The 25,482-nt window shown below is 40.7% G+C and overlaps 1 protein-coding gene across 10 annotated transcripts in view; it reads left to right on the forward strand.

The window, feature by feature from the left end:
* Positions 1-78: 78 nt before the first annotated feature.
* Positions 79-25,482, forward strand: part of PTPN4 (protein tyrosine phosphatase non-receptor type 4) — a 201,095-nt gene continuing 175,691 nt past the window's right edge. For 9 of the 10 annotated variants that reach the window (XM_027965040.3, XM_042243967.2, XM_015093457.4 and 6 more), the window contains exon 1: positions 79-432. The gene's annotated coding sequence lies outside the window, so the exon portion shown is untranslated. Of the gene's footprint in view, positions 23,934-25,482 lie in introns of all 10 variants that reach the window. The other variant, XM_042243965.2, reaches the window with a different exon arrangement.

Below are 25,482 nucleotides of genomic sequence, written 5' to 3' on the forward strand. Positions count from 1 at the left end.
CGGAGTAGGAGGAGGAGGAGGAAGAGGAGGAGGAGGTGGCGGCGGGAGGGACTGAGCGCCCATTGCACTCTCACACACAAACGCTGCTTAGGATTGCCGCCCGTTCGCTCTCGCCGCGCCGTTCCGCTCCTCCTCCTCGCGGCCCCACATTGTTCCCTCAGGACTCCGGGGTCCCCGGGGCTGGATTCTGGGCCCCGCTCCGGGGCCCCCACCCCCGCGACACCGCTGCGGGGCTGGATTAGCTCATCCCCGCAGGGAGGTGCGGGAGCGCGCGGCAGCCCCGCAGTATGAGGTGGTGCCGGCGGCTCGGGGCCGTGGCGCGGCCGCTGCGGCGCCGGCTGCTGGGCGGACGCTGACGGAGCCCCGGGGGCGGCGCGGCCGGGCCTCCAGGCTTTTCTTCTCCAGCCCGGAGGACGCGGCTGGGACACGAAGGTAAGAGGCTCCGGGTCCCAGCCGCCTCTCGGCCCGGCGTGGCACGCGAGGCTGCTACCTGCGGCCCGCCAGGTGGGGCCGGCCGAAGGCGTGAGGCTGATTTCAAGTCAGGGGGGAAGGATGCTTTTTGCCTTACTCCCTTTCTTCGTGGGACCCCTGCTCTCAGCCTCCTGGTGTTTTAGTTGGAATCTCTGTTCTGGGGGAGTCAGGGGAGAAGGGATGGAATAGGCGCGGAGATGGAATGTTCCACGGCCCCTAAACTCTAGGTGAGGTTTTAGAATCTTCAGAGTTTTCCATTGGTGATAGGATTCCTTTTTTTTTTTTTTTTTAAATTGGCTCCTTTGAAAGCTTCCTTCTTGCTACTTGGGCATACTGTCCTACCCTTGAAGTTTTAAGCCTTTTATGATTCTGCCTTTGCATGCTTGTGTTTAGAAACCTGTAGTTGAGCCAAAAGAAAAAGTTGAGGTGTAGCAAAATAGACGTACGGATGCGCTTCCCTGGGTTTCCTTAACATGGAATAGTTTACAGTGGCACATATATACGCACGGATGGTTCTGGGAAACTTAGAATGGGAGACTTTATGCCTGGGAGGCATTGTACAGTGAACCACAGCGGAGGACAATGTGTATGGGTAGGGTTTTTCAGGCGCTTTTTCTAGGACAGTCTGTGTATCTGCAATATACCAACTGCTGTTAAAATCAGAAATTGGAGTAATATTCGGTTTATGTAACCAAATCTTGGGCCCAGTTGCAACATTACAATTTAAACCATGTTTATGGAGAAAAAAAATCAAAACGCCCCAAGTATCCGACTTGTAAAGTATGGTTTGAGTAAAAAGAAGACTGTGGGACTGTTAGGCCGGGGTATTTTTTTATCCTGATTTTTGAACCTTAATCTTTGTTGCCAGAGGGGGGGGAAATGTTTTTTAAGGGGGAAGGAGATGACCTTAAAATAAACGATTGTTCAGAGCCCAAAATGTGCTTAATGGAATAGAGCTAGATAGTACATCAGTTAAATCTTGAATTTGAGAAATTCAACCTATATATATATATATTTAAAGGCTTTTTGTAAGCAAAAGTTTTTCTCTACAGAGCTTCTTTACTAACTCATAGTAGAACACAATCATTTTGTGGATCCCACCATTTTTTGTCAGAATAAATTTATGCTCTAATTACCACAGAAGCTATTTTTATGTCTCTCTCTCTCTCTCTCTTTAATGGCACCCATATCTTTGTCACCTCTTCTTTGAAACATGTGCATGGTCCCACAATATCATGATCTTGAGTGATTTTTAAGAAGAGACTTATGATCTTATTTTTGTATATGGAAGTGTTTGTGACTTAGCTAGCCTATTTTAAACATTTGGCAAGAGATTTTGAAAACAGGGAGCCATCACTGTTTTGCAGTTTTATTGAGTAGGTTAAAATTAGAAAATCATAGGTTCCTCAAAAGTAGTTATGGATGAAGGTATGGCTTTCTTATTGCCTGTTTTCCTAGAACCTGCTTAGATTATAGGCTGTGGGTATTGAATTGTTTAAACTTTGTGGTTTTCCCCTGATTTTCTAATTGAATATCTTTTAAAATATCCCTAGTAACTTTGTTACTTTAAATTTGTGACACCCGATTTCTAATTTAGACTAGGCATAAACCAGCATTGATTGAACACACTTGCTAAAAATACTTTCTGGGTCAGATGTAGTTAGAATGCAGCCTCAGGAAAATTCATTTGAACTATTCTACTGTGACCAGTGTACACTTCATTATTACAGAAGGACTTAAAACATTATAGACTCTCACGATTAGATTTCATCAGTTCAGGCATAGAAGCCTAACTTTAATGTATTAATATAAAGTACTTCATGTGGGATAGTAATGAAAACTTTCTACAGTGCCATTTTTTTTTTTAACTTATGTGACTTCCGTAGACTTATTAAACTCTGATTTGTGTATTTGAGATACTAATATTTTAATTTTGTCTACTAAACATAATTTAAATTGTGTGATAGTATAGTGTGCAATGTTATCTATTTCGTATTTACTTATGATTTATTCTGAGCTCTTTAAGGGTGGGTGTGTCAGTGGTCATGTTTTTAAGTAAATTATCTTTAAGGAACAAAATAAGAATGACAGATAATTTCAAGGAGACATTCTTACTGTTACTGAGAGGATTACCCCCCCCCCCCCCGCCATCCCTGGATTAATATAGTCAGTTTTAAACAACAAGGAAGCTTTAAAAATATGTAGAAACCTTGTTTGTGGATGTTTAAAGACATGTTTTAAAGCTGTCCTTTAATTGTTAGTTATTAGAAATGTAAAGTTACTAGAAATGGCAAGTCTGTGTGACTTAATGTGGGTAGTATGATTTGTTGCTTCTAAATAAAATTTAGTATTGGCAGAAATTCACTGGTTCCAAGCTGAGTTGAATTTTGTTGTTTTTCTGGGTAATAACATGCATGTTATGAAGTTTTTTATATTCAGTAGTCTAGATTTGTCAAATTAGTTTACTACGTTAAGCTGTGAAGCCTTGAAGATTGGCTTAGTATTCTGGAAATCTTTTGTTTGCCAGAAAAGTACTGTAGGAGGAAAGTTTTATTTCTTCATTTAATATTCGATTAGCACAGATGGTGAGAAGGAGTATAGTGAAGAAGGATTGTAGAGTTTTCTCTTAATGTGGAAGTATGGTACCTAGGAGGAATATAATTTATTTCTTTTTCTTTGCGTGATCAGTCAGTACAGTCATATTTAAAATGGAATGGGAAACTAGAGGGGAAATTTATTACATTCTCCTCCATTTCATTAGAGGTGATTTCCCCCACATTCATTCTTCATTATTCCTAAGCAGAAACACTGGAAGAGAGGTGCAAGTATTTGAAGGAATTGAGGGGAATAGAATGAAAATTAGGCACTGTGGATTATCTTGTGGGAAAGATATTCATTTGGGTGAGTTATTGCATTATTGTGAGTTATTGTATATCTTAACAAGGAGGTTTTTATAGAGGAATATAAAGGAAAAAGGATCCAGAATGGACGTGTTTATTGTCTGTTACATGCCAGACAATGTAAAGGGGCTTCTCATGTTATCCCACATAAGCATCAAGTATACTTTGGGAGGTAGAAATTATTAATCCTCTACTTCTCCTCCCCTCTTCCAAATCGGAGCATGAATAACTTGTCAAGGATCATACTGCTAGTAACTAGAATTTGACTAGATTTGTCTGATTCTGAAGCTTATTCTTTAGATCATGTTGTCCAGTTAAACTTTTTGCAGTGATGGCAGAATTCTTATTCTGCACTGTCAGATGTGGTAGCCATTAACCGTGTGTGGCACATATCAAACACTTAAAAATGTGATTGTTGTGCCCAAGGACCTAAATTTTAAATTGTATTTAATTTTAATCAGCTTAAATACAAATAATCAGATTTCGCTAGTAACTATAGTATTGGGCAGGACAACTTTAGATCTTGCTACCTAGAAAACCTGAGGTTTTGTTTGGTTTTGATTTGGGAGTTTTTTCCTTTTTTTTTTTTTTTTTGGCCAAGCCTCACTATTCATCTTGCGGGGTATTAGTTCCCTTACCAGGGATTGAACCCTTGCCTTCTGCAGTGAAAGCCCAGAGTCCTAACCACTGGAAAGTGAAAGTGAAAGTGAAAGTCGCTCAGTCGTGTCTGACTTATTGGGACCCGTGGACTATACAGTTTTTCTGTGTATTCTTGCCACCTCTGTGATGATGTGATCACTAATCTAGAACCAGATATCTTGGAATGTGAAGTCAAGTGGGCCTTAAAAAGCATCACTACGAACAAAGCTAGTGGAGGTGATGGAATTCCAATTGAGCTGTTTCAAATCCTGAAAGATGATGCTGTGAAAGTGCTGCACTCAATATGCCAGCAAATTTGGAAAACTCAGCAGTGGCCACAAGACTGGAAAAGGTCAGTTTTCATTCCAATTCTAAAGAAAGGCAATGCCAAAGAATGCTCAAACTACTGCACAATTGCACTCATCTCACATGCTAGTAAAGTAATGCTCAAAATTCTCCAAGTCAGGCTTCAGCAATACGTGAACCTTGAACTCCCTGATGTCCAAGCTGGTTTTAGAAAAGGCAGAGGAACCAGAGATCAAATTGCCAACATCTGCTGGATCATGGAAAAAGCAGGAGAGTTCCAGAAACACATCTATTTCTGCTTTATTGACTGTGCCAAAGCCTTTGACTGTGTGGATCACAATAAACTGTGGAAAATTCTGAAAGAGATGGGAATACCAGACCACCTAACCTGCCTCTTGAGAAACCTGTATGCAGGTCAGGAAGCAACAGTTAGAACTGGACATAGAACAACAGACTGGTGTCAAATAGGAAAAGGAGTACGTCAAGGCTGTATATTGTCATCCTGCTTATTTAACTTCTATGCAGAGTACATCATGAGAAATGCTGGACTGGAAGAAACACAAGCTGGAATCAAGATTGCCAGGAGAAATATCAATCACCTCAGATATGCAGATGACACCACCCTTATGGCAGAAAGTGAAGAGGAGCTAAAAGCCTCTTGATGAAAGTGAAAGAGGAGAGCGAAAAAGTTGGCCTAAAGCTCAACATTCAGAAAACGAAGATCATGGCATCCGGTCCCATCACTTCATGGGAAATAGATGGGGAAACAGTAGAAACAGTGTCAGACTTTTATTTTTTGGGGCTCCAGAATCACTGCAGATGGTGCCTGCAGCCATGAAATTAAAAGACGCTTACTCCTTGGAAGAAAAGCTATGACCAACCTAGATAGCATATTTAAAAGCAGAGACATTACTTTGCCGACTAAGGTCCGTCTAGTCGAGGCTATGGTTTTTCCTGTGGTCATGTATGGATGTGAGAGTTGGACTGTGAAGAAGGCTGAGCGCTGAAGAATTGATGCTTTTGAACTGTGGTGTTGGAGAAGACTCTTGAGAGTCCCTTGGACTGCAAGGAGATCCAACCAGTCCATTCTGAAGGAGATCAACCCTGGGATTTCTTTGGAAGGAATGATGCTAAAGCTGAAACTCCAGTACTTTGGCCACCTCATGAGAAGAGTTGACTCATTGGAAAAAACTCTGATGCTGGGAGCGATTGGGGGCAGGAGGAGAAGGGGATGACCGAGGATGAGATGGCTGGATGGCATCACGGACTCGATGGACGTGAGTCTGAGTGAACTCCGGGAGATGGTGATGAACAGGGAGGCCTGGAGTGCTGCGATTCATGGGGTCGCAAAGAGTCGGACACGACTCTGCGACTGAACTGAGCTGTGGACTATACATTCCCTGGAATTTTCTAGGCCAGAATAGAGAATACCCATTGGAGTGGGTAGCCCATTCCTTTCTCCAGGGGATCTTCCCAACCCAGGGATTGAACCCAGGTCTGCTGCATTGCAGACGGATTCTTTACTGGCTGAGTCACAAGGGAAGCCCAAGAATACTGGAGTGGGTAGGCTGTCCCTTCTCCAGGGGATCTTCCTGACCCAGGAATTGAACCAGGGTCTCATGCATTGCAGGCAGATTCTTAACCATCTGAGCTATCAGGGAAGCTCCTAGCCATTGGACCAGCAGGGAATACCCAAAAATCTGAGTTTTGATATTGAATCTGCCACTAGCTTATATATGATGTTAGTTAAGTTACTTAGTTCATGAGCCTCAATTTAATCCCTTGTGAAAATGAAGATGTTATCACTAAAAGATTGTCTCTAGTATCCCTTCTTGCTCTAAAGTTCTTTGATTCTTATTAAAATGTACTGTAGCATTTCATATTTGCAAGCATTATATCTGAATGAACCCCTTCCCCATATACTCACTCTTTCCCCATATATTCACTCCTTATATAAAAACTTTTGTTTGTTTAGTCAGTTTCTCTTTGGGAAAAGAGTTATGTTTAAAGTACATAAAGGATAATAGATTATTTTATTCTCAGTTGTTTGGCGAAAACACTGTGTAACCAAAGACAGTACTTTACTTTGAAACAAATTTTGAATCTTTAAATATCTTATTTTCAGCATGCCACTTGGTGGTGGTTTAGTTGCTAAGTTGTGTCCAACTCAAGGACTCTTGGGACCCCATGGACTGTAGCCTGCCAGGCTTCTCTGTCCATGGGATTCTTCAGACAAGAATACTGGAGTGGGTTGCCATTTCCCTCTCTAGGGGCTCTTCTCAACCCAGGGATCGAACCCAGGTTTCCTGCATTACAGGCAGATTCTTTACCAACTGAGCTACAAGAGAAGCCCAATGCCACTTATAATTTGAGAATATATTACAGTTCTTGTTGCTTGTCAGGTTAATTCCAAACTTTGGAATGAATTTGCTTGACCTTATAGGTTTCCTGCCAACTTCATCTCACTAACCCTGTTTCTCATTTTTGCTTAAAAAGAAAGCATTCTTTTTTCGTCCCCCTGCCCTCGTTTCTTCAGTTTAAACATTCCTGTCTCCAGTCCATGGGGCTTCCCAGGGGGCATTAGTGGTAAAGAACCTGCCTGGTAGAGATGCAGGTTTGATCCCTGGGTTGGGAAGATCCTCTCGAGGTGGGCATGGCAGCCCACTCCAGTATTCTTGCTTGGAGAATTCGCATGGACAGAGGAGCCTGGCAAGCTGCAGTCCATAGGGTCGCACAGAGTTGGACACTACTGAAGTGACTTATTAGCATGCATGCACATCTCCAGTCCACAAGTCTTCCACAGAATTCACTGTTTTTTGGAAGAATGCTGCTTAATCCAGTCATGATCAGCTTTTGAATCCTAGTAATGAGTACCCTGGTGTTACTATATGATTATTTAGATATAGTTTCTTGAGTTCTTCCTTCTCCTTAAAAAGAAAATAGTTTTATTTATCTTTTTGCTGTACTGGGTCTTTGGTTGCTTTGGGGCCTTTTCTCTAGTTGCGTTGCTCGGGCTTCTTACTGTGGTTTCTTGTTGTGGAGCTTGACTCTGGGGTGCAGAGGCTTCAGGAGCTGTGGCACGTGGGCTCAGTAGTGTGGCTCCCAGGCTTTAGAGCACAGGCTCAATAGTTGTGGTACATGGGCTTAGTTGCTCTGTGGTATGTGGGATCTTCCCGGATCAGGGATCAAACACGAGTTTCCTGCATTGGCAGGCAGATTCTTTACCACTGAGCCACCAAGGAGGCCCCTAGAGTTCTTCCTTATTAAGTTTTTATATGTTACTTACTGTGTGTCCTTAATAAACATGTTAAAAAATGAAAAATAGGGGGTGTTTGTTCTGTATTGCTTTATGAGTTTAGACCATTTCTCAGCAATTCTGCTTTTAAAAAGTTGCTAATAAAAAATTATAAATACTATAACAATGTTCACCCATATCACTACTCTAAAAGATATTTTTGTTTCCTTCCAGGCCATTGTCTTATTGTAGTTTTTTATACAGTTGTAGAGATAACAGTTTTGGAGTTTAATATATTGGAAATGTTGCATTGTAGAGGAAGAACAATATAGGGAAAAGGAGACAGACTTTGGAGTGAGGGAGATATAGGTAGGAATCTGGTCTCATAAACCTTGGAAGAACTATGTAGCCTCTGTGCTTACTTTCGTGTCTGTGAATTTAGGATAATGGTACTTGCCTTTGAATTGTTGGAAGGATTAGAATAATATATATAAAGCATCCAGCATTAATCTTTAAATAGAAGAGATGATCAGTAAATGGTAACATATTATTTCCCGTTTTCCCATTCCCATCTTCATGAATATAAACAATTGCTTAGACATTCAGGTGATTTATCAATCAGGTGGTTTAGTCTTTTACCTTTTGTTAAATATTTTGGTTGTTCTAAAGTTTCCACTGTTACAATCTGCAGTGAAGATTTTTGTGCTTACAGCTTGTTTATAGGTTTGTTTCCTCAGACTAAAACTTAAAACTCTAGGACTAGGATAATGGTTTGAATATCTCTCTCTGCCAAATCTCTTGTAGAACAATGGGTGTTCTTGTTTTGGGAAAAATATAAATTTTATTATAAAATTATGCTTTGTTGTTTTAGTTAATGTATTTTGAAAATTTTGGCTTATTGGGAAATGATATAGTGAACATTTATTTGTGTGTAATTAAACAGACATTTGAATGTCTGTTATAGAGATCACTGGTATACCAGTAAATAAGACATGATTCTTGTCGCTGAGCTCAAATTCTAGGGTGGTAATGTATGTCAACAATTACAATTCAGAGTGACAAGTGTAATAAGATCTGTGGAAAGGAGAGTGGCATTTGAACAGCGTCTTAAAGGATGAATAGGGATTGATCTCTGGGTAGAGAGAACAGCATGTACAAAAAGGCAAGCATGAGAGGATCCATGCTTTAGAGAAGTGGTCTGTTGGATGGGTGTTGGTGTCTGATTTTATGCGTGAATCCGTGTGCTTGTATATGTTTATTGACTGTAGTAGGAGATAAAACCTTGTGGGGGTCCTTGTTTGGGCTATGAGTGCAATCATATTAAGACCTTTAGAATGGAGCTTCCCAACTGGGCTGCCCTGATGGCTTACTATCGTGCCAGAGAATAAGATAGCTGTCAGTGTATGTGACCAAAGCACATTGGACCCACCAGGGTGGTTTCTTTTGACCCAGAATAATCTCCTTGGCTTGTCCTGGTGTGCTAAAAATTATTTTCTTTGGTGCAAGTTGGGAAAAGCATTGGGAAAAGCACTGTTAGTATTGGAAAGTTTATGGTACCCACACTTCTCCTGACATTCTCATGTATGCAATCAAAAATGAAACCAGTACCAAACCTTAATATAAAAATGAAGGAAGTCCTGTCAAAGTCCTCATCTTTTCTCTCCTCTCCCCTCCTCCTCCCCGCAGGGATTACTAGTTGATTATTTTATGTGTGTATCTGAAATATCTTTTTGGTGCTTCTGTATTGCTAGTGCCCTACAGGAGTCTTTTGTCTGCCTGTTGGGAAATCAACATTTACATTGGGAGCAATTACAGGTATTTAAATAAGGAAAGATAAACCTTGACTTCTAAATAATGATGCAAAGATATAAGGATGGTACAAAGATGAGGTTAGAAGGAGCAGAGAAACCAGTTAGGATGCTCTTGCAGTAGTCCAGGTGAGAGGTGATAAGAGCCAGAAATGAGGGAATAAAGATGAGGGTGTCAGCCTGGAACTGAAAACTGATGAGGCAGTTTCCTGAGAACTGAGAGTCCATTTGGTTGTAGTGGAAGAGGAAGGAGTTGATGCTGCTGCTAAGACTTCTCTTTGGGCAACTGGAAAGGGAAGACCAAATAATTTTTATTGAGTACCTATAGTGAACCAGGTGTTTCGCTAGGCACCAAGGTTTGTCATGAGTTCTCCCTGAATTTTTAAAATTAATTTATTTTGAAATAATTTCAAACACACAGAAAAATTGCAAAAATAGCACAAAGAGCTCCAGAATCCCTTTCAACCAACTTCCTTTTCCTTGAACTATTCTTGCCTCTTAAAAAAATACTTTTTGTAAGACTTGACTCTTCATAGCACTTTTAGTTTCACAGCAAGATTGAGGGCTTATGACCCATAAGCTCTCTCATCTCTACACATGAACCTCAACCAGTTTTGGACACAGTACTACATATATATTGTGTGTAAACAGAATATAAGCCTGCACATCTTGTACTTGGCTCACTCTAGGGGTTGCAGTGAAGCCTTCTCTTTCAGGTGCCCAGAGAAGGAACCTTGACATTGTCGTCAACCCTTTCCTTCTCTGTTACTGAATTCTCAAATTTCAGTGAAACTACCTAATCATCTTATTTTGGGTCTCTCATTTTCATCTCTACTTATAACCATTTCAGAGGAATGTACCACTTCTCATCTAAGTAGACTTTCCTGAACCATCTCAGAGCAAGTTGCAGACGTGATGCCTATCATTCCTAAATAACCTGGGACATGGAGTAGTCTCTACAAACATAGGCAGTCTCTTACAAAACTCCCGAATCAGGAGATCAGCATTGACATAGCAGTAGCTTCAAAATTCCAGATGCCTACAACTCAGTATTAAAAAAAAACCCAATCAAAAATTGGGCAAAATACCTACATAGACCTTCTTCTTCAAAGAAGACACACAGATGACTGACAGGCACTTGAAAAGAAGCTCAGCATTACCAATTATTAGGGAAATGTGAATCAAAACAACTGAATACAATGAGATATTACCTTTCACCAGTCAGAATGGCCATCATCAAAAGATCTACAAATAATAAATGCTGGAGAGAATGTGGACAAAAAGGATCCCTACAACATTGTGAAAATGTAAATTGGTGTAGCCACTATGGAGAACAGTATGGAGGTTCCTTAAAGGACTGAAAATAGAACTACCATATGATCCAGCAGTCCAACTCCTGGGCATATATTGTGGAGAAAACCGTAATTTGAAAAGATATCTGCACTTCAGTGTTCATTGAAGCACTATTTACCTGGCCATGGAAGCAGCCTAAATGTCCATTGACTGATGAATGGAAAAAGAAGGTGTGGTACATATATATGATAAGATATTACTCAGCCCATAGCAAAGAAAGAAATTAATGCCATTGGTGGCAATATGGATGGACCTAGAGATGGTCATGCTAAGTAAAGTAAGCCAGACAGAGAAAGACAAATATCATTCAGTATCACCAGGGAAGTACTATGTGTGGTTAGTGTTATCAAAAGGGGAAAGGAGGCAGGGACAGGGATAAATTAGAAGTTACACACTTGTAACACTTGCTGTTCAGTCTTAAGTTGTGTCCTACTTTGCAACCTCATGGACTGTAGCACACCAAGCTCTTCTGTCCTTCACTGTCTCCTGCTGCTGCTGCTGCTGCTAAGTCACTTCAGTCGTGTCCGACTCTGTGCAACCCCATAGACGGCAGCCCACCAGGCTCCCCCATCCCTGGGATTCTCCAGGCAAGAACACTGGAGTGGGTTGCCATTTCCCTCTCCAAGGCATGAAAGTGAAAAGTGAAAGTGAAGTTGCTCAGTCGTGTCCGACTCTTGGCAGCCCCATGGACTGCAGCCTACCAGGCTCCTCCGTCCATGGGATTTTCCAGGCAAGAGTACTGGAGTGGGGTCCCATTGCCTTCTTCTCACTGTCTCCTGGATTTTGCTTAAATTCATGTCTATTGAGACGGTGATGCTATCTAACCATCTCATCCTCTGCCTCCCTCTTCTCTCTTGTCTTCAATCTTTCCCAGCATCAGGGTCTTTTCCAATGAGTTAGCAGCTCATCGCATCAGGTGGCCAAAAGTATTGGAGCCTCAGCTTTAGCATCAGTCCTTCCAGTGAATATTCAGAGTTGATTTCCTTTAGGATGGACTGGTTGGATCTCCTTGCAGTCCAAGGGATTCTCAGGAGTCTTCTCCAGCACCACAGTTCTAAAGCATCAACTCTTCTGTGCTCAATCTTCTCCGTACATGGCTACTGGAAAAACTATAGCTTTGACTATATGGACCTTTGTCGGGAAAGTGATGTCTTTGCTTTTTAATACACTGTCTAGGTTTTGCATCTAGGTCATTTGATGTGAAGAGCTGACTCATTGGAAAACACCCTGAGCTGGGAAAGATTGAGGGCAGGAGGAGAAAGGGGCGACAGAGGATGAGATGGTTGGATTGCATCACTGACTCAATGGGCATGAGTTTGAGCAAACTCCAGGAGTTAGTGAAGGACAGGGAGGCCTGGCGTTCTGCAGTCCATGGGGTCACAGAGTGTTGGACATGACTTACAACAATAGCAAGGTTTGTCATAGGTTTCTTTTCAAGGAGCAAGCGTCTTTGAATTTCATGGCTAGGGTCACTGTCAGCAGTGATTTTGGAGGCCACGAAAATAAAATCTGTCACTGCTTCCGCTTTTTCCCATTCTATAGGCCATGAAGCAGTGGGACTGGATGACATGATCTTAGTTTTGGGTGTTTTTTTTTTTTCCCCTTTATTTAAATTTACAATACTGTATTGGTTTTGCCATACATTGACATGAATCCACCACGGGTGTACATGCGTTCCCAAATATGAACCCCCCACCGACCTCCCTCCCCATAACGTCTCTCTGGGTCATCACCGTGCACCAGCCCCAAGCATGCTGTATCCTGCGTCGGACATAGACTGGCGATTCGATTCTTACATGATAGTATACATGTTACAATGCCATTCTCCCAAATCATCCCACCCTCTCCCTCTCCCTCTGAGTCCAAAAGTCCGTTATACACATCTGTGTCTTTTTTGCTGTCTTGCATACAGGGTCGTCATTGCCATCTTTCTAAATTCCATATATGTGTGTTAGTATACTGTATTGGTGCTTTTCTTTCTGGCTTACTTCACTCTGTGTAATCGGCTCCAGTTTCATCCATCTCATCAGAACTGATTCAAATGTATTCTTTTTTTTTTTTTTCTATTAGTATTTGTTTATTTTTTTTTCTTTATGAGTATTAACATTTTATTTTATTTATTTATTTTTTTTTAAATTTTAAAATCTTTAATTCTTACATGCATTCCCAAACATGAACCCCCCTCCCACCTCCCTCCCCATAACATCTTTCTGGGTCATCCCCATGCACCAGCCCCAAGCATGCTGCATCCTGCGTCAGACATAGACTGGCGATTCAATTCACATGATAGTATACATGTTAGAATGGCATTCTCCCAAATCATCCCACCCTCTCCCTCTCCCTCTGAGTCCAAAAGTCCGTTATACACATCTGTGTCTCTTTCCCTGTCTTGCATGCAGGGTCGTCATTGCCATCTTCCTAAATTCCATATATATGTGTTAGTATACTGTATTGGTGTTTTTCTTTCTGGCTTACTTCACTCTGTATAATCGGCTCCAGTTTCATCCATCTCAACAGAACTGATTCAAATGAATTCTTTTTAACGGCTGAGTAATACTCCATTGTGTATATGTACCACAGCTTTCTTATCCATTCATCTGCTGATGGACATCTAGGTTGTTTCCATGTCCTGGCTATTATAAACAGTGCTGCGATGAACATTGTGTCTCAAATAGACATTTCTCCAAAGAAGACATACGGATGGCTAACAAACACATGAAATGATGCTCAACATCACTCATTATTAGAGAAATGCAAATCAAAACCACAATGAGGTACCACTTCACACCAGTCAGAATGTCTGCGATCCAAAAATCTGCAAGCAATAAATGCTGGAGAGGGTGTGGAGAAAAGGGAACCCTCCTACACTGTTGGTGGGAATGCAAACTAGTACAGCCACTTTGGAGAACAGTGTGGAGATTCCTTAAAAAATTGCAAATAGAACTACCTTATGACCCAGCAATCCCACTGCTGGGCATACACACTGAGGAAACCAGAATTGATCTTAGTGTTTTTAATGCTGAGTTTCATGCCATCTTTTTCATCTCTCCTTTCTTGCCTTCATCAAGAGGCTATTTAGTGGTATCATCTGCATATCTGAGATTATTAATATTTCTTCTGGTAATCTTGATTCCCACTTGTGATTCATCTTGCCTGGTGTTTCGCGTGATAGACTCTGCATAGAAGTTACATAAGCAGAGTGACAATATACAGCCTTGTCATACTCCTTTCCCAATTTTGAACCAGTCAGTTGTTCTGTGTCTGTTGCTTCTTTATCCACATACAGATTTCTCAGGAGACAGGTAAGGTGGTCTTGTATTCCCATCTCTTTAAAAATTTTCCACAGTTTGTTGTAATCCACACAGTCAAAGGCTTTAGCAGTCAATGAAGCAGAAGTAGATGTTTTTCTCAAATTACCTTTCTTTCTTCATAATCCAATGAATGTTGGCAATTTGATCTCTGGTTCCTGTGCCTGTTCGAAATCCAGCTTGTATACCCAGCTTGTATATTTGGAAGTTCTCGGTTCATGTATTGCTGATGCCAGCTTGAAGGATTTTGAGCACAACCTTGCTACCATGTGGAATGAGTGCAATTGTACAGTAGTTTGAACATTCTTTGGCATTGCCCTTTGGGATTGGAATGAAAACTGACCTTTTTCAGTTCTGTGGCCACTGTTGTATTTTCCAAATTTGTTGACATATTGAGTGCAGCACTTCAGCAGCATCATCTTTCAGGATTTTAAATGGCTCAGCTGGAATTCCATCACCTCCATTATCTTTGTTCATAGTAATGTTTCCTAAGGCCTACTTGACTTCACACTCAAGGATATCTGGCCCTAGATGAGTGACCACACCATTGTGGTTATCCAGGTTGTTAACACCTTTTTGTGTAGTTCTTCTGTGTATTCTTGCCACCTCTTCTTAATTTCTTCTACTTCAGTTAGGTCATTACCATTTCTGTCATTTATTGTGTCCGTGTTTGCACGAAATGTTCATTTGATATCTCCAGTTTCCTTGAAGAAATCACTATAGTCTTTCCCATTCTCTTGTTTTCCTCTATAACTTTGCATTATTCATTTAAGAAGCTCCTATCTCTCCTTGCTATTCTCTGAAACTCTGGTGGAGTGGGTTGCCATTCCCTTCTCCAGGGGATCTTCCCCACCCAGGGATTGAACTTGGGTCTCCTGCATTGCAGTCAGTTCTTTACCGACTGAGCCACTAGAAAAACCCCTTTGTATAAACTACTATGTATAAAGTAGGTAACTGATATGGACCTACTGTATACCACAGGGAACTGTACTCAATAATATGTAATAACCTGTAAGCGAAAAGAATCTGAAAAAGAACAAAGGGACTTCCCTGGTGGCTCACAGAGTAAAGAATTGTCCTGCAATGCAGGAGACCCGGGTTTGATCCCTGGGTCAGGAAGATCCCCTGGAGAAGGAAATGTTTACCCACTTCCGTATTCTTGCCTGGAGAATTCTATGGACAGAGGAGCTTAGCAACCTACAGTTCATGGGGTCACAAAGAGTCAGACACAACTGAGTGACTTAACACACACACACACACATATATAAAACTGAATCACTGTACTGTACACTTGAAACTTAAACTACATTGTAAATCAGTTATCAGTTCAGTTGCTCAGTTGTGTCTGACTGTTTGTGACCCCATGGACTGCAGCACGCCAGGCTTCCCTGTCCATCATCAACTCCCGGAGCTTGCTCATACTTATGTCCCTTGAGTTGGTGATGCCATCCACCCATCTCATCCTCTGTCGTCGCCTTCTCCAGACTTCAGTCTGTCCCAGCATCAGGGTCTTTTCTGGTGAATCAGTTCTTCTCATCAGGTGGCCAAAGTATTGGAGCTTCAGCTTTAGCAGTGGTTCTTTCAGTGAATATTCAGGACTGATTTCCTTTAGGATTGACTGGTTTGATCTCCTTTCAGTCCGAGGGACTCTCAAGGGTCTTCTCCAACACCACAGCTCAAAAGCATCAATTCTTCGGTGCTCAGTTTTCTTTATGGTCCAACTCTCACCATCTATACATACTACTGGAAAAACCATAGCCTTGACTATATGGACCTGAGTTGGCAAAGTAATGTCTCTGCTTTTTAATATGTTATCTAGGTTTATTTAGCTTTTCTTGCAAGAAGCAAGCATCTTTTAATTTCATGGCTGCATTCACCATCTGCAGTGATTTTGGAGCCCAAGAAAATAAAGGCTGTCATTGTTTCCACTGTTTCCCCATCTATTTTCCATGAAGTGATGGAACTGGATGCCATGATTGTCGTTTTCTGAATGTTGAGTTTTAAGCCAGCTTTTTCACTCTCCTCTTTCACTTTCATCCAGAGGCTCTTTAGTTTCTCTTTGCTTTCTGCCATAAGGGTGATGTCATCTGCATATCTGCTGCTGCTGCTAAGTCGCTTCAGTCGTGTCCGACTCTATGTGACCCCATAGACGGCAGCCCACCAGGCTTCCCTGTCCCTGGGATTCTCCAGGCAAGAACACTGGAGTGGATTGCCATTTCCTTCTCCAGTGCATGAAAGTGAAAAGTGAAAGTGAAGTCGCTCAGTCGTGTCCGACTCTTGGCGACCCCATGGACTGCAGCCCACCAGGTTCCTCCATCCATGGGATTTTCCAGGCAAGAGTACTGGAGTGGGGTGCCATTGCCTTCTCTGCTGCATATCTGAGGTTATTGATATTTCTCCTGGCAGTCTTGATTCCACCTTATGCTTCATCCAGCCCGGCATTTTGTATGATGTACTCTGCATATAAGTTAAATAAGCAGGGTGACAGTATACACCCTTGATGTACTCCTTTCCCAATTTGGAACCAGTCCATTGTTTCATGTCCAGTTCTAACTGTTGCTTCCTGACCTGCATACAGATTTCTCAGGAGGCAAGTAAGGTGGTCTGTTATTCCCACCTCTTTAAGAATTTTCTACAGTTTGTTATGATCCACACAAAGGCTTTAGAATAGTCAGTGAGGCAAAAATGTTTTTCTGGCATTCTCTTGCTTTTTCTGTGATCCAACGGATGTTGGAAATTTGATCTCTGCCTTTGGTTCCTCTGCCTTTTCTAAGTCCAACTTGAACATCAGGAAGTTCTTGGTCCACATACTGTTGAAGGCTGGCTTGGAGAATTTTGAGCAGACAGAGCTGGGAAATACATACATATATATATGCATTTGAATATACATATACGTATTTGTATACACATTTGAATCTCTTTCTTCATCTAACTATGTATATATATTTAAAAGAAGAACTGACTCATTTGAAAAAACCCTGATGCTGGACAGACTGCAGTCTGGAGAAGGGGACGACAGAGGATGATGAGATGATTGGATGGCATCACTGACTCAATGGACATGAGTTTGAGCAAGCTCCAGGAGTTGGTGATGGACAGGGAGGCCTGGCATGCTGCAGTCCATGGGGTCACAAAGAGTTGGACACGGCTGAGCAACTGAACTGATATTCAAAAGTTCACACTGATAATCCATTTCCAGTCCAACACTTGAGAGTTCTTTCCAGTTGTCCCTTTTCTATATTTTTAAGTCTCGTCTTCAGCAGTGAGAGATTGGCTCCATTATCCTTAGTACACTTGCTTATTTGCTCAGCCCCCTTGTAGGTGCCAGTCCCTCTGCCCCAGGTTAGTTGTTTCCTGCCCTCTACCTCAGGCCCGTGGCATGGGGTCCACAGGGCATGCTGTCAAGTCTGAGCTAGGAAGGGAAGGAGAATTCTCATTTAATCTTTTTATTTTCCTTATTTAATCCAAACAAAAATTGTCAGAAAGGTGTTATCCCTAGTTTTCAAGGTGTTATCCCCTAGCATAACAATGATGAAATTCAGAAAGATGTGTGACTGTGGATGTATTACCATGTAAATAACAGATACTTTGGATTCAGATGTGCATGATGTTGAAGCATCTTCTTCCTCCTGTACTGACTTCGTAACCTCCAACTTCCTGAAAATTCTTGGGAAATCAAAGTGTCAGAATTTAGTGTTATATAGATGGTAGTTGAAGCAGTGGATGTGACTTGTACTGCTTATGAAGTGTGTGTAAAGTTAGGACAAAGGCCACTGTGAGGGCCCTTCCAGCATCATGTAAAGGATAATGGCTCTCAGCAAAGAGAGAAGAGTCCAATTGTGTGGGGGAAGGTGATGGAAGAAGTTAGTGTAAGGTGTCAGATTCTACAGAGAGAGAGATGAAATCCAAAGTGCTTTGAATTTGAGGGAAGGTGGTTATGATCCTGATGACTGGTGACTCAGTGGTAAAGAACCCACCTCCCAGTGCAGGAGATGCAAGTTTAATCCCTGGGTTGAAAAGAAGGAAATGGAGGAAAGAAGGAAATGGCAATCTACTCTAGTATTCTTGCCTGGGAAATCCCATGGACGCAAGAGCTTATTGTGCTACAATCCATGGGGTTGCAAAATAATTATACATGACTTAGGGACTAAACAACAGCATATTATGACCTTAGCTAATTGGTTTTCAGGTGTTTAGGCAGACCACCTGTACCAGAATCAAGTGAGCTACTGAATAAAAATATCAATTCTGCAGGTTTCTTTTCAGACTGCATAGAGTTTTTAAAGGGTAGGTGAAGAATGTGGAGGTTACCACCAGGAAACCTGCTTAAATGCTGTGCTGCTGCTGCTGCTACAGTTATTCTAAGGTATAGTAAAGTTTGAGATTCATTGTAGCAGAAGAGTTACAGTAGAAGGATGTGATGAAAGTAAATAGAGGAAACTAGACATAGCAGTGAATGTAGACTAGATGACACTAAGAAATTTGGTCGTAAGGGGAAGAAGGAAGATCTCTTAGGTCAGAGAGGAATAGGGAACAGAATCAAGAAAAATATCTTATTTTTTGGTTGTGCCACTTGTCTTGCAAGATCTTAGTTCTCCAGTCAGGGATCAAACCCAGGTCCTGGCAGTGAAAGCGCCAAATCCTAACCACTGGACGCTGTGGAATTCCTGAAAAAATATCTTTTTTTTTTTTTAAGATTACATGTACCTTAATATTTTGGGGGGATTAAGAGAAAGAAACTGTAGTAATTATTTGAAAATAGGTAAGAGAAACTACATAGCAACAGCTGCAATCAAAAAAATGTCCTGAATGAACTTTGGTAGACAACTGAGCCAACTCCCTACACCCATTTCAAATGATTGCCATCTTACAGTGAGTTCTGGAGTTACTCAGGGGTCATTGTTACTTTTGCTATTAATTAAATATGTGTATTGCCCTTTTGTTAGATAATTGTTAAGTATGGCTACTTCATTCAAATTTCAAAATAATATAAAAAAGCATATAATTAGAAGTCTCAATACTACTCTTATCTCTGTCTCTCCCATCCCTGCTCTCTATAGGTAACCACTTTTGGTTTTGTATATTTTACCAGTATTTATGCAAAGAGAAATAAAATAAAAATGTAAATTATTGTTTTCCCCTATCTTTGTATGTAGATGGTAGCCCACTGTATTAATGTTTTATATAGTAATTCTTTCATTTAAAACATACCTTGGAGAGCCTTTGACTCAGTATTCAGAGAGCTTCCCACGTTTTTCCTTCCTTATTTAAATACAGTGACATGTTCTATTGTGTGGGTATACTCTTAGGCTAGCTGATCCTAATTATTTAAACTTATACTCTACTCTAGTTTTTTAGATTCTTTTACTTGTGTAACTCATTTACTTTCACCTCAGTATGGACTGGAGCTCCTGTGAGGCATTTTGCATCAGTGACCAGCCTTACTTTCTTTACCTGAAGTCCTCTAATGCCTCCTTGGCCTTCCTTGGTAGCTCAGCTGGTAATGAATCAGCCTGCAGTACAGGAGACCACAGCTTGATTCCTGGCTTTGGAAGATCCCCGGGAGAAGGGATCGACTACCCAATCCAGTATTCTTGGGCTTCCTTGGTGGCTCAGATGGTAAAGAATCCATCTGCATTTCAGGAGACCTGGGTTCAGGCGCTGAGTTGGGAAGATCCCCTGGAGGAGGACATGGCAACTCACTCCAGTGTTCTTTCCTGGAGAATCCCCAGGGACAGAGGAGCCTGGAGGGCTCCAGTCCGTGGGACTGCAGAGTTGGACCCGAATGAACAGCTAAGCACAGCACAGTGCCCCTTTGGGTAAGCTTTCAGACCTTGTGGCCAAGCAAAAGACTCTTATTTCTGTAGCTTAGATGAAACAACGCAGTAACTTATCTTTTTATAAGAAGAAAAGGATAAAACTAATATTCCTTAAACTCTCCCAGATGTTTTAATGTATGAGGTCACATTTCGTTCTCCTACCAACCCTGTGCAATAGGTAGTGTTATCTGCTTTTTATAGATAGAGAAGCTGAGGCTCAAAAAGCTGAGTTGTCTAGACCTTCACAGCTAGAAAATAATGGATTTAGGTTTTGAAAGTAGGTTAATTTGAGTACTGAACCTGTGTCTTTTCTGCTGCTGTCCTATTTTCTGTCTCCTGTTTTTGAATTCGTGAACTCCAGTATTATAACTGGAGCTCTGTACTGTGCTGTAAGCCTTTTCTTAAGAACCATGAAATAAGACATGTTTCCCTAATGTGTGTTTCTGACGGCTGGGGTACCACCTGCTTATCTGCTCTCTACAGCTCGGGCTCCGCTTCCCTGGGTCACTGCCTATTGCCTGGCACTCTAAAATGGATATCATTTTCTTATCGCCTGTCTGGATTGCCTCTCATCACTGTTCAGTTTCTCTTTCTGCCCTCATGGTGCTGTCTTGTAGCCCTGTCACCACTTGGCAGGATGATGCTTGGGCACAACTTTACAGGTGATTTTTTTGGAAAGGTCATTGTATCTTATCTGGACTTTTATAATAGTCTACTTAAGGTGCATTCCGCCATTGGTGTTGCCCTTTTAATCCATCCTCTTTATTACTACCAGAGTGATCTGACATGCACATCTGACCACTTGATACTTCTGCTCAGAATTTTGTTATTTCCTTTCCATCTACTTGTAAAGTAAAATCTAAACCCATAGTCAGCCCCTTGTCCACCTATTTAAGCCTCTCTACTGGTATTACATGGTACTTATAATGCCTTCAATGTGATATGTGCTCATTAATATAGACTACTGGTGGCTCAGATGGTAAAGAATCTGCCTGCAGTGTGGAGACTGAAGTTTGATCTCTGGGTAGGGAAGATCCCCTGGAGAAGGGAGTGTCCATCCTCTCTAGTATTCTTGCCTGGAGAATTCCATGGACAAAGGAGCTACATAGTCCTGGTGGGCTACATAGTCCATGGGGTTGCAAAGAGTCAGACACAACTGAGTGGCTAACATTTTCACTTTCAGTTTTCACTCTTCAAGTGAATAGAATTTTCCAAGGAGATTAATATTTGGGAAATTTCAGTCTTTAAAATAAGTTGGTATTCTTCTTTTTTTCTTTTTTTCAGTTTTCAAGATACTTCTTGTGAATTATAAAATATTTCACAAACTTCAAGAATTTCCAAATTGTGTAGTATGCCCAATCCATACTTGTGTCAGTCCTAGTGACTTACTACACAATCTAATGGGGAAATGGGGAATCTTCAGTGGAAAGGGTTTTTTGATTTGGAAAAGTTTCCCCAAGTGATCTGATATTGTGACCCACCTTGCATCTGGTTATTTTTATGGTTTTTGAATTACAGAAGTTTTTGTAATTAATTTGGCAGTCATACTTGACCTGTACTGATGTTAGGTTGTTATACATTATTCCCCATAGAGTGAACATTCTCTTTTAAAAAAATATTTATTTCACTGTGACGGGTCTTAGTTGTGGCTCATGAGCTCTCATTGTGGTGTGTCAACCTCTTTAGTTGCAGCATGCAGGCTTCTCTCTAGTTGTGGGGCGTGGGCCCAGATGCCCACCCTGTGGCATGTGGGATATTAGTTCCTTGACCAGGGATTGAACTTGCATTGGAAGGCGAGTTCCTAATCACTGGGCACCAATGAAGTCCTTAGAGTGAACATTCTTAAGGTTTTCCAAAGAAATTTTAATAACAGTGTGGCTAATACAGACAGACCCAACCAAGAATGTTACTTAATCTAAGGTAGCTGTGCACCTCTTTATAATTTAACTATTCTGAAGTTCAAAACACTTCTGAAAGTGTTTTGAAACCAGAGGTTTCGGATACAGGATTGTAGACCTGAAGGAATTTTTACTACTACTAGTTTCCCTAGAGGACAGTGATAAATGAGTTTGTTTTATTTTGTTTTAATAGTTAAACAATATTTAACTAATTTAAGTATTTAAAATAATTTTCTGACTATTTACACTTTACCTAATTAAGATATCTTTAATTAGAATATCTCTTTTAGTGATAGTGTAGCTAGGCTTTTAAAACAAATTACTGATTTCATTTCTTATTGGAAATACTAAGTTTTTTGTTCATTTTTCTGATAGGGTCTTAATTTTTTTTTTCTTGCCAATTTGTGATATTACAGACATTAACTGACTTTTCGGTTAGTGCAGTAGCATGCTTATGACATAGTCTAAGCTTTTTGTATCCAATACATCAGTAGGAAAAGAAGCAAGGTGAAAATTCATGAACTTGTCGTGTAAGAAGAGGGTGACTGGGTTCTTTTGCGCAAGGTCCTGTCTTACTTAGAAGTAAAAAAGCTGAGGTTTCTTACCACGGCCACCAAAGCCCTACGTTGCCTGCAGCTCCTGCTCGCTCTCTGACTACTCTCCTTGTCTACTTTTCGCAGCGTGCACTGGCTTCTTTGCTCTTCCGGGGACAGGCTTCTACGTGTGTGCTTCTACATCAGGTCTTCGTGCGGTTCTTCCTTCTGCCTGGAACACATTTCAAGGCACGTGCTCCAGGCAGAGTATCCATATGACTCACTCTTGCACTCCCTTTCAAGTCTGCCAAAAATGACCTTCTCAGTCATGCCTCCCCTGAGTACTGCATCTAAAATTGCTCTCTGCTCGCTCGAATATTCTCTGCTTTCTACCATGTAACTTTTTTCTTTCCTCATTAGAAAGAAGCTGCATAAGGGCAGGAGCTTTTACCTTCTTTTATTTGTTGATATAGTCATGTTGCTTCCCTGTATATCTAACATATAGACATTTAATTTGAGAGTTTTATTTTTTATAAATTTCAGAGTTTTATTGGTGAAATCAAAATACAGTAATTGAATATAATATTTTGTTGTATTTAGTCTAATAATGAGAAGAATATAATTCTTTTTTATAGGATAATATTTACCTTCAGTAGGGTTCAAAGTTAGTGTCCCCTATCATTGGGTCAATTGAGAATGTTCATATGAAAAATCATTCTTACCTCGTGACCCCAAAACAGTGAACAGGTTTGGTCTGTAGGCCATAGTTTGCTGACCTCTGGACGATGTGACCTTTGCCCAAATTAATGCAAATTCCTCCACAGTAGTTTTTAGTATCTTTCCACCTACAATGGTTGCTGTTCCTCTGATGAATTGTGTTCCATCCAACTGGATTACTGTTGTTTCTTGGATATTAAGTTTCTGAGGCTTTTAATAATACTGTTTTAATTCTGATGTAACTAGAATATTTTAATTAAAGCACGTGCGTTTCCAAATTTCTTAAAGTCAGTTTTTAGTATTTAGAGAGGTATTACCTAATAATGATGATAATATGGCTAACACTAGATATTTCTGAATGTCAGGTACTGTGCTAAAGGCTTCTTGTTATCTTATTTAATCCTCATAGCAGCTCATTTTATAAATGAGGAAACTGAGGCACAGCAGTTTGGCAGCTATCAAGGTCATAAAAGTAATAGGGATTTGAGCCTTGAAACATTCTGATTTCTGAGCCCACAGTTTTAACTATTAATCAGTGTTACTTCCCATAGTTGGTATTTTTTAGTCTTGAACCCTTTGCAGGCGACCTTCTCTTTTAATCTAACTTTATTTGTAAAAGACTAAGAATCAGTTCTTTACAACAAACAGAAAGGACCCATGAAAACATGAGAGAATAAATAGGATTGGATGGTGGTATTAGGAAATGTAAAGTCAATAGTTTTCTAACTATTTGCACTTCAGAGGTTAAAGCGTCTGCCTCCAATGTGGGAGACCTGGGTTCAATCCCTGGGTCGGGAAGATCCCCTGGAGAAGGAAATGGTAACCCACTCCAACATTCTTGCCTGGAGAATCCCATGGACAGAGGAGCCTGGCAGGCTACAGTCCACGGGGCTGCAAAGAGTCAGACACGACTGAGCGACTTCAGTTCACTTCGCTTAATTAAGAGGTACCTTCTATATCATGCTCTTGATAGCTTCTCTTTTATGCTATTCTATTTTGTTAAAAACATCAGTGTTTGGTCCACTAATTTGATTTCATAGCCAGTGAGTTTCAAATTATAGATTGAAACATTTCATTAAACATTTATATGCTATCAACTCTATTGTTTGTGGTCAGTTGCAAAGAAAACTACTTTCCTGAAGTAGTTGCTTTCTAAAGGAAGGATCAAAACTCTAGAGCCCAGCATTCTCTCTTTTTTCCTTCTAAAAATGCTCTACATTAAACCCCTAGTTAATATTCATTCATTTTGCTGAGTGAATAAGAGGGGAACACCAGAGCCACCAAAATGATATGACATAGACTACATGACTGGCCCTTTTTAGACAAGAAAATTTTTTTTTCATTGACTGTTGGTACACGAAGGATTGGATTTATTTTTGGAAGTTTACAAAATGAAGAGGGGAAGAGAGGGAAAGAACTAGTGGCTGCTGAAGTTGTTTCTAGTACTTAGGTAATGAGCTACAGACAGAAGAGAAGTAGTTCTTGGAGTCACTGGGACAGTTTGTTTATATCTTTTTTTAGTATTACTGTTTCACTGAGTTATTTAAAGTCTCTTTCCCAACTAGACTGTGAGCTCATTGAGGGCAGAGATCTAGAGATATATGTGTGTGTGTGTGTGTGTGTGTGTGTATCTAGCATATAATGCTGTGTCTAGTAACTGGGGCTGCTGACAAGTTAACATGAGTAAGCAGGTGTATTGAAGGCGCAGGATTAAGGAACTCTTCAGGGGCCTTAGTCCCTTATGTGTCTGTATCTCACAGACACACAGGCACATAGTACTTTAAATGATACAATGTATAAATAGGATAATGAGATGTAAAATATTAAGTAACAGAAAATGAAAAGCCTCAGAGAAGTAATTTTGATACACAGAATGGTTCCAATTCAATTCCTGTGTTCCTAGTTCACAATGAATATCATATTGTAGTTCAGTCTTTGTAGCAGGTCAGTAGCAGTTGAATAAAGGATATACAAAGCATGTGTGCATGCTAAGTCGCTTTAGTCATGTACGACTCTTTGCAACCCTATGGACTGTAGTCTGCCAGGCTCCTCAGTCCATGGGATTCTCCAGGTAAGAATACTGGAGTGAGTTGCCATGCTCTCCTCCAGGGGATCTTCCTGACCCAGGAAGATTGAACACGTGTCTCTTGCATCTCTTGCATTGGCAGGCAGGTATGTTTGGATTGATTCAGTCTTGGAAGATTGTATGTTTTAGAAATTGTATTGTATTTAGAAATTTATCCATTTCTTCTAGGTTGTCCAGTTTGTTGGCATGTAAATATCTGTAGTGTTTTCTTATGGTTTTTTGGTATCTCTGAGGTCAGTTGTAGTTTTTCCTGTTTCAGTTCTTATTTATTTAGGCTCTCTTTTTCTTGGTGAGCCTGACTAAAGACATCAATTTTATCTTTTCAAAAAATAAAAAATAAAAAGACGCTGCTCTTGGTTTCATTGATGTTTTCTATTGATTTTTATTTTGGTCTCCATTTATTTATTTC

Source organism: Ovis aries, chromosome 2 (genome assembly GCF_016772045.2).
Source record: "Ovis aries strain OAR_USU_Benz2616 breed Rambouillet chromosome 2, ARS-UI_Ramb_v3.0, whole genome shotgun sequence".
Taxonomy (NCBI): Eukaryota; Metazoa; Chordata; class Mammalia; order Artiodactyla; family Bovidae; genus Ovis; species Ovis aries.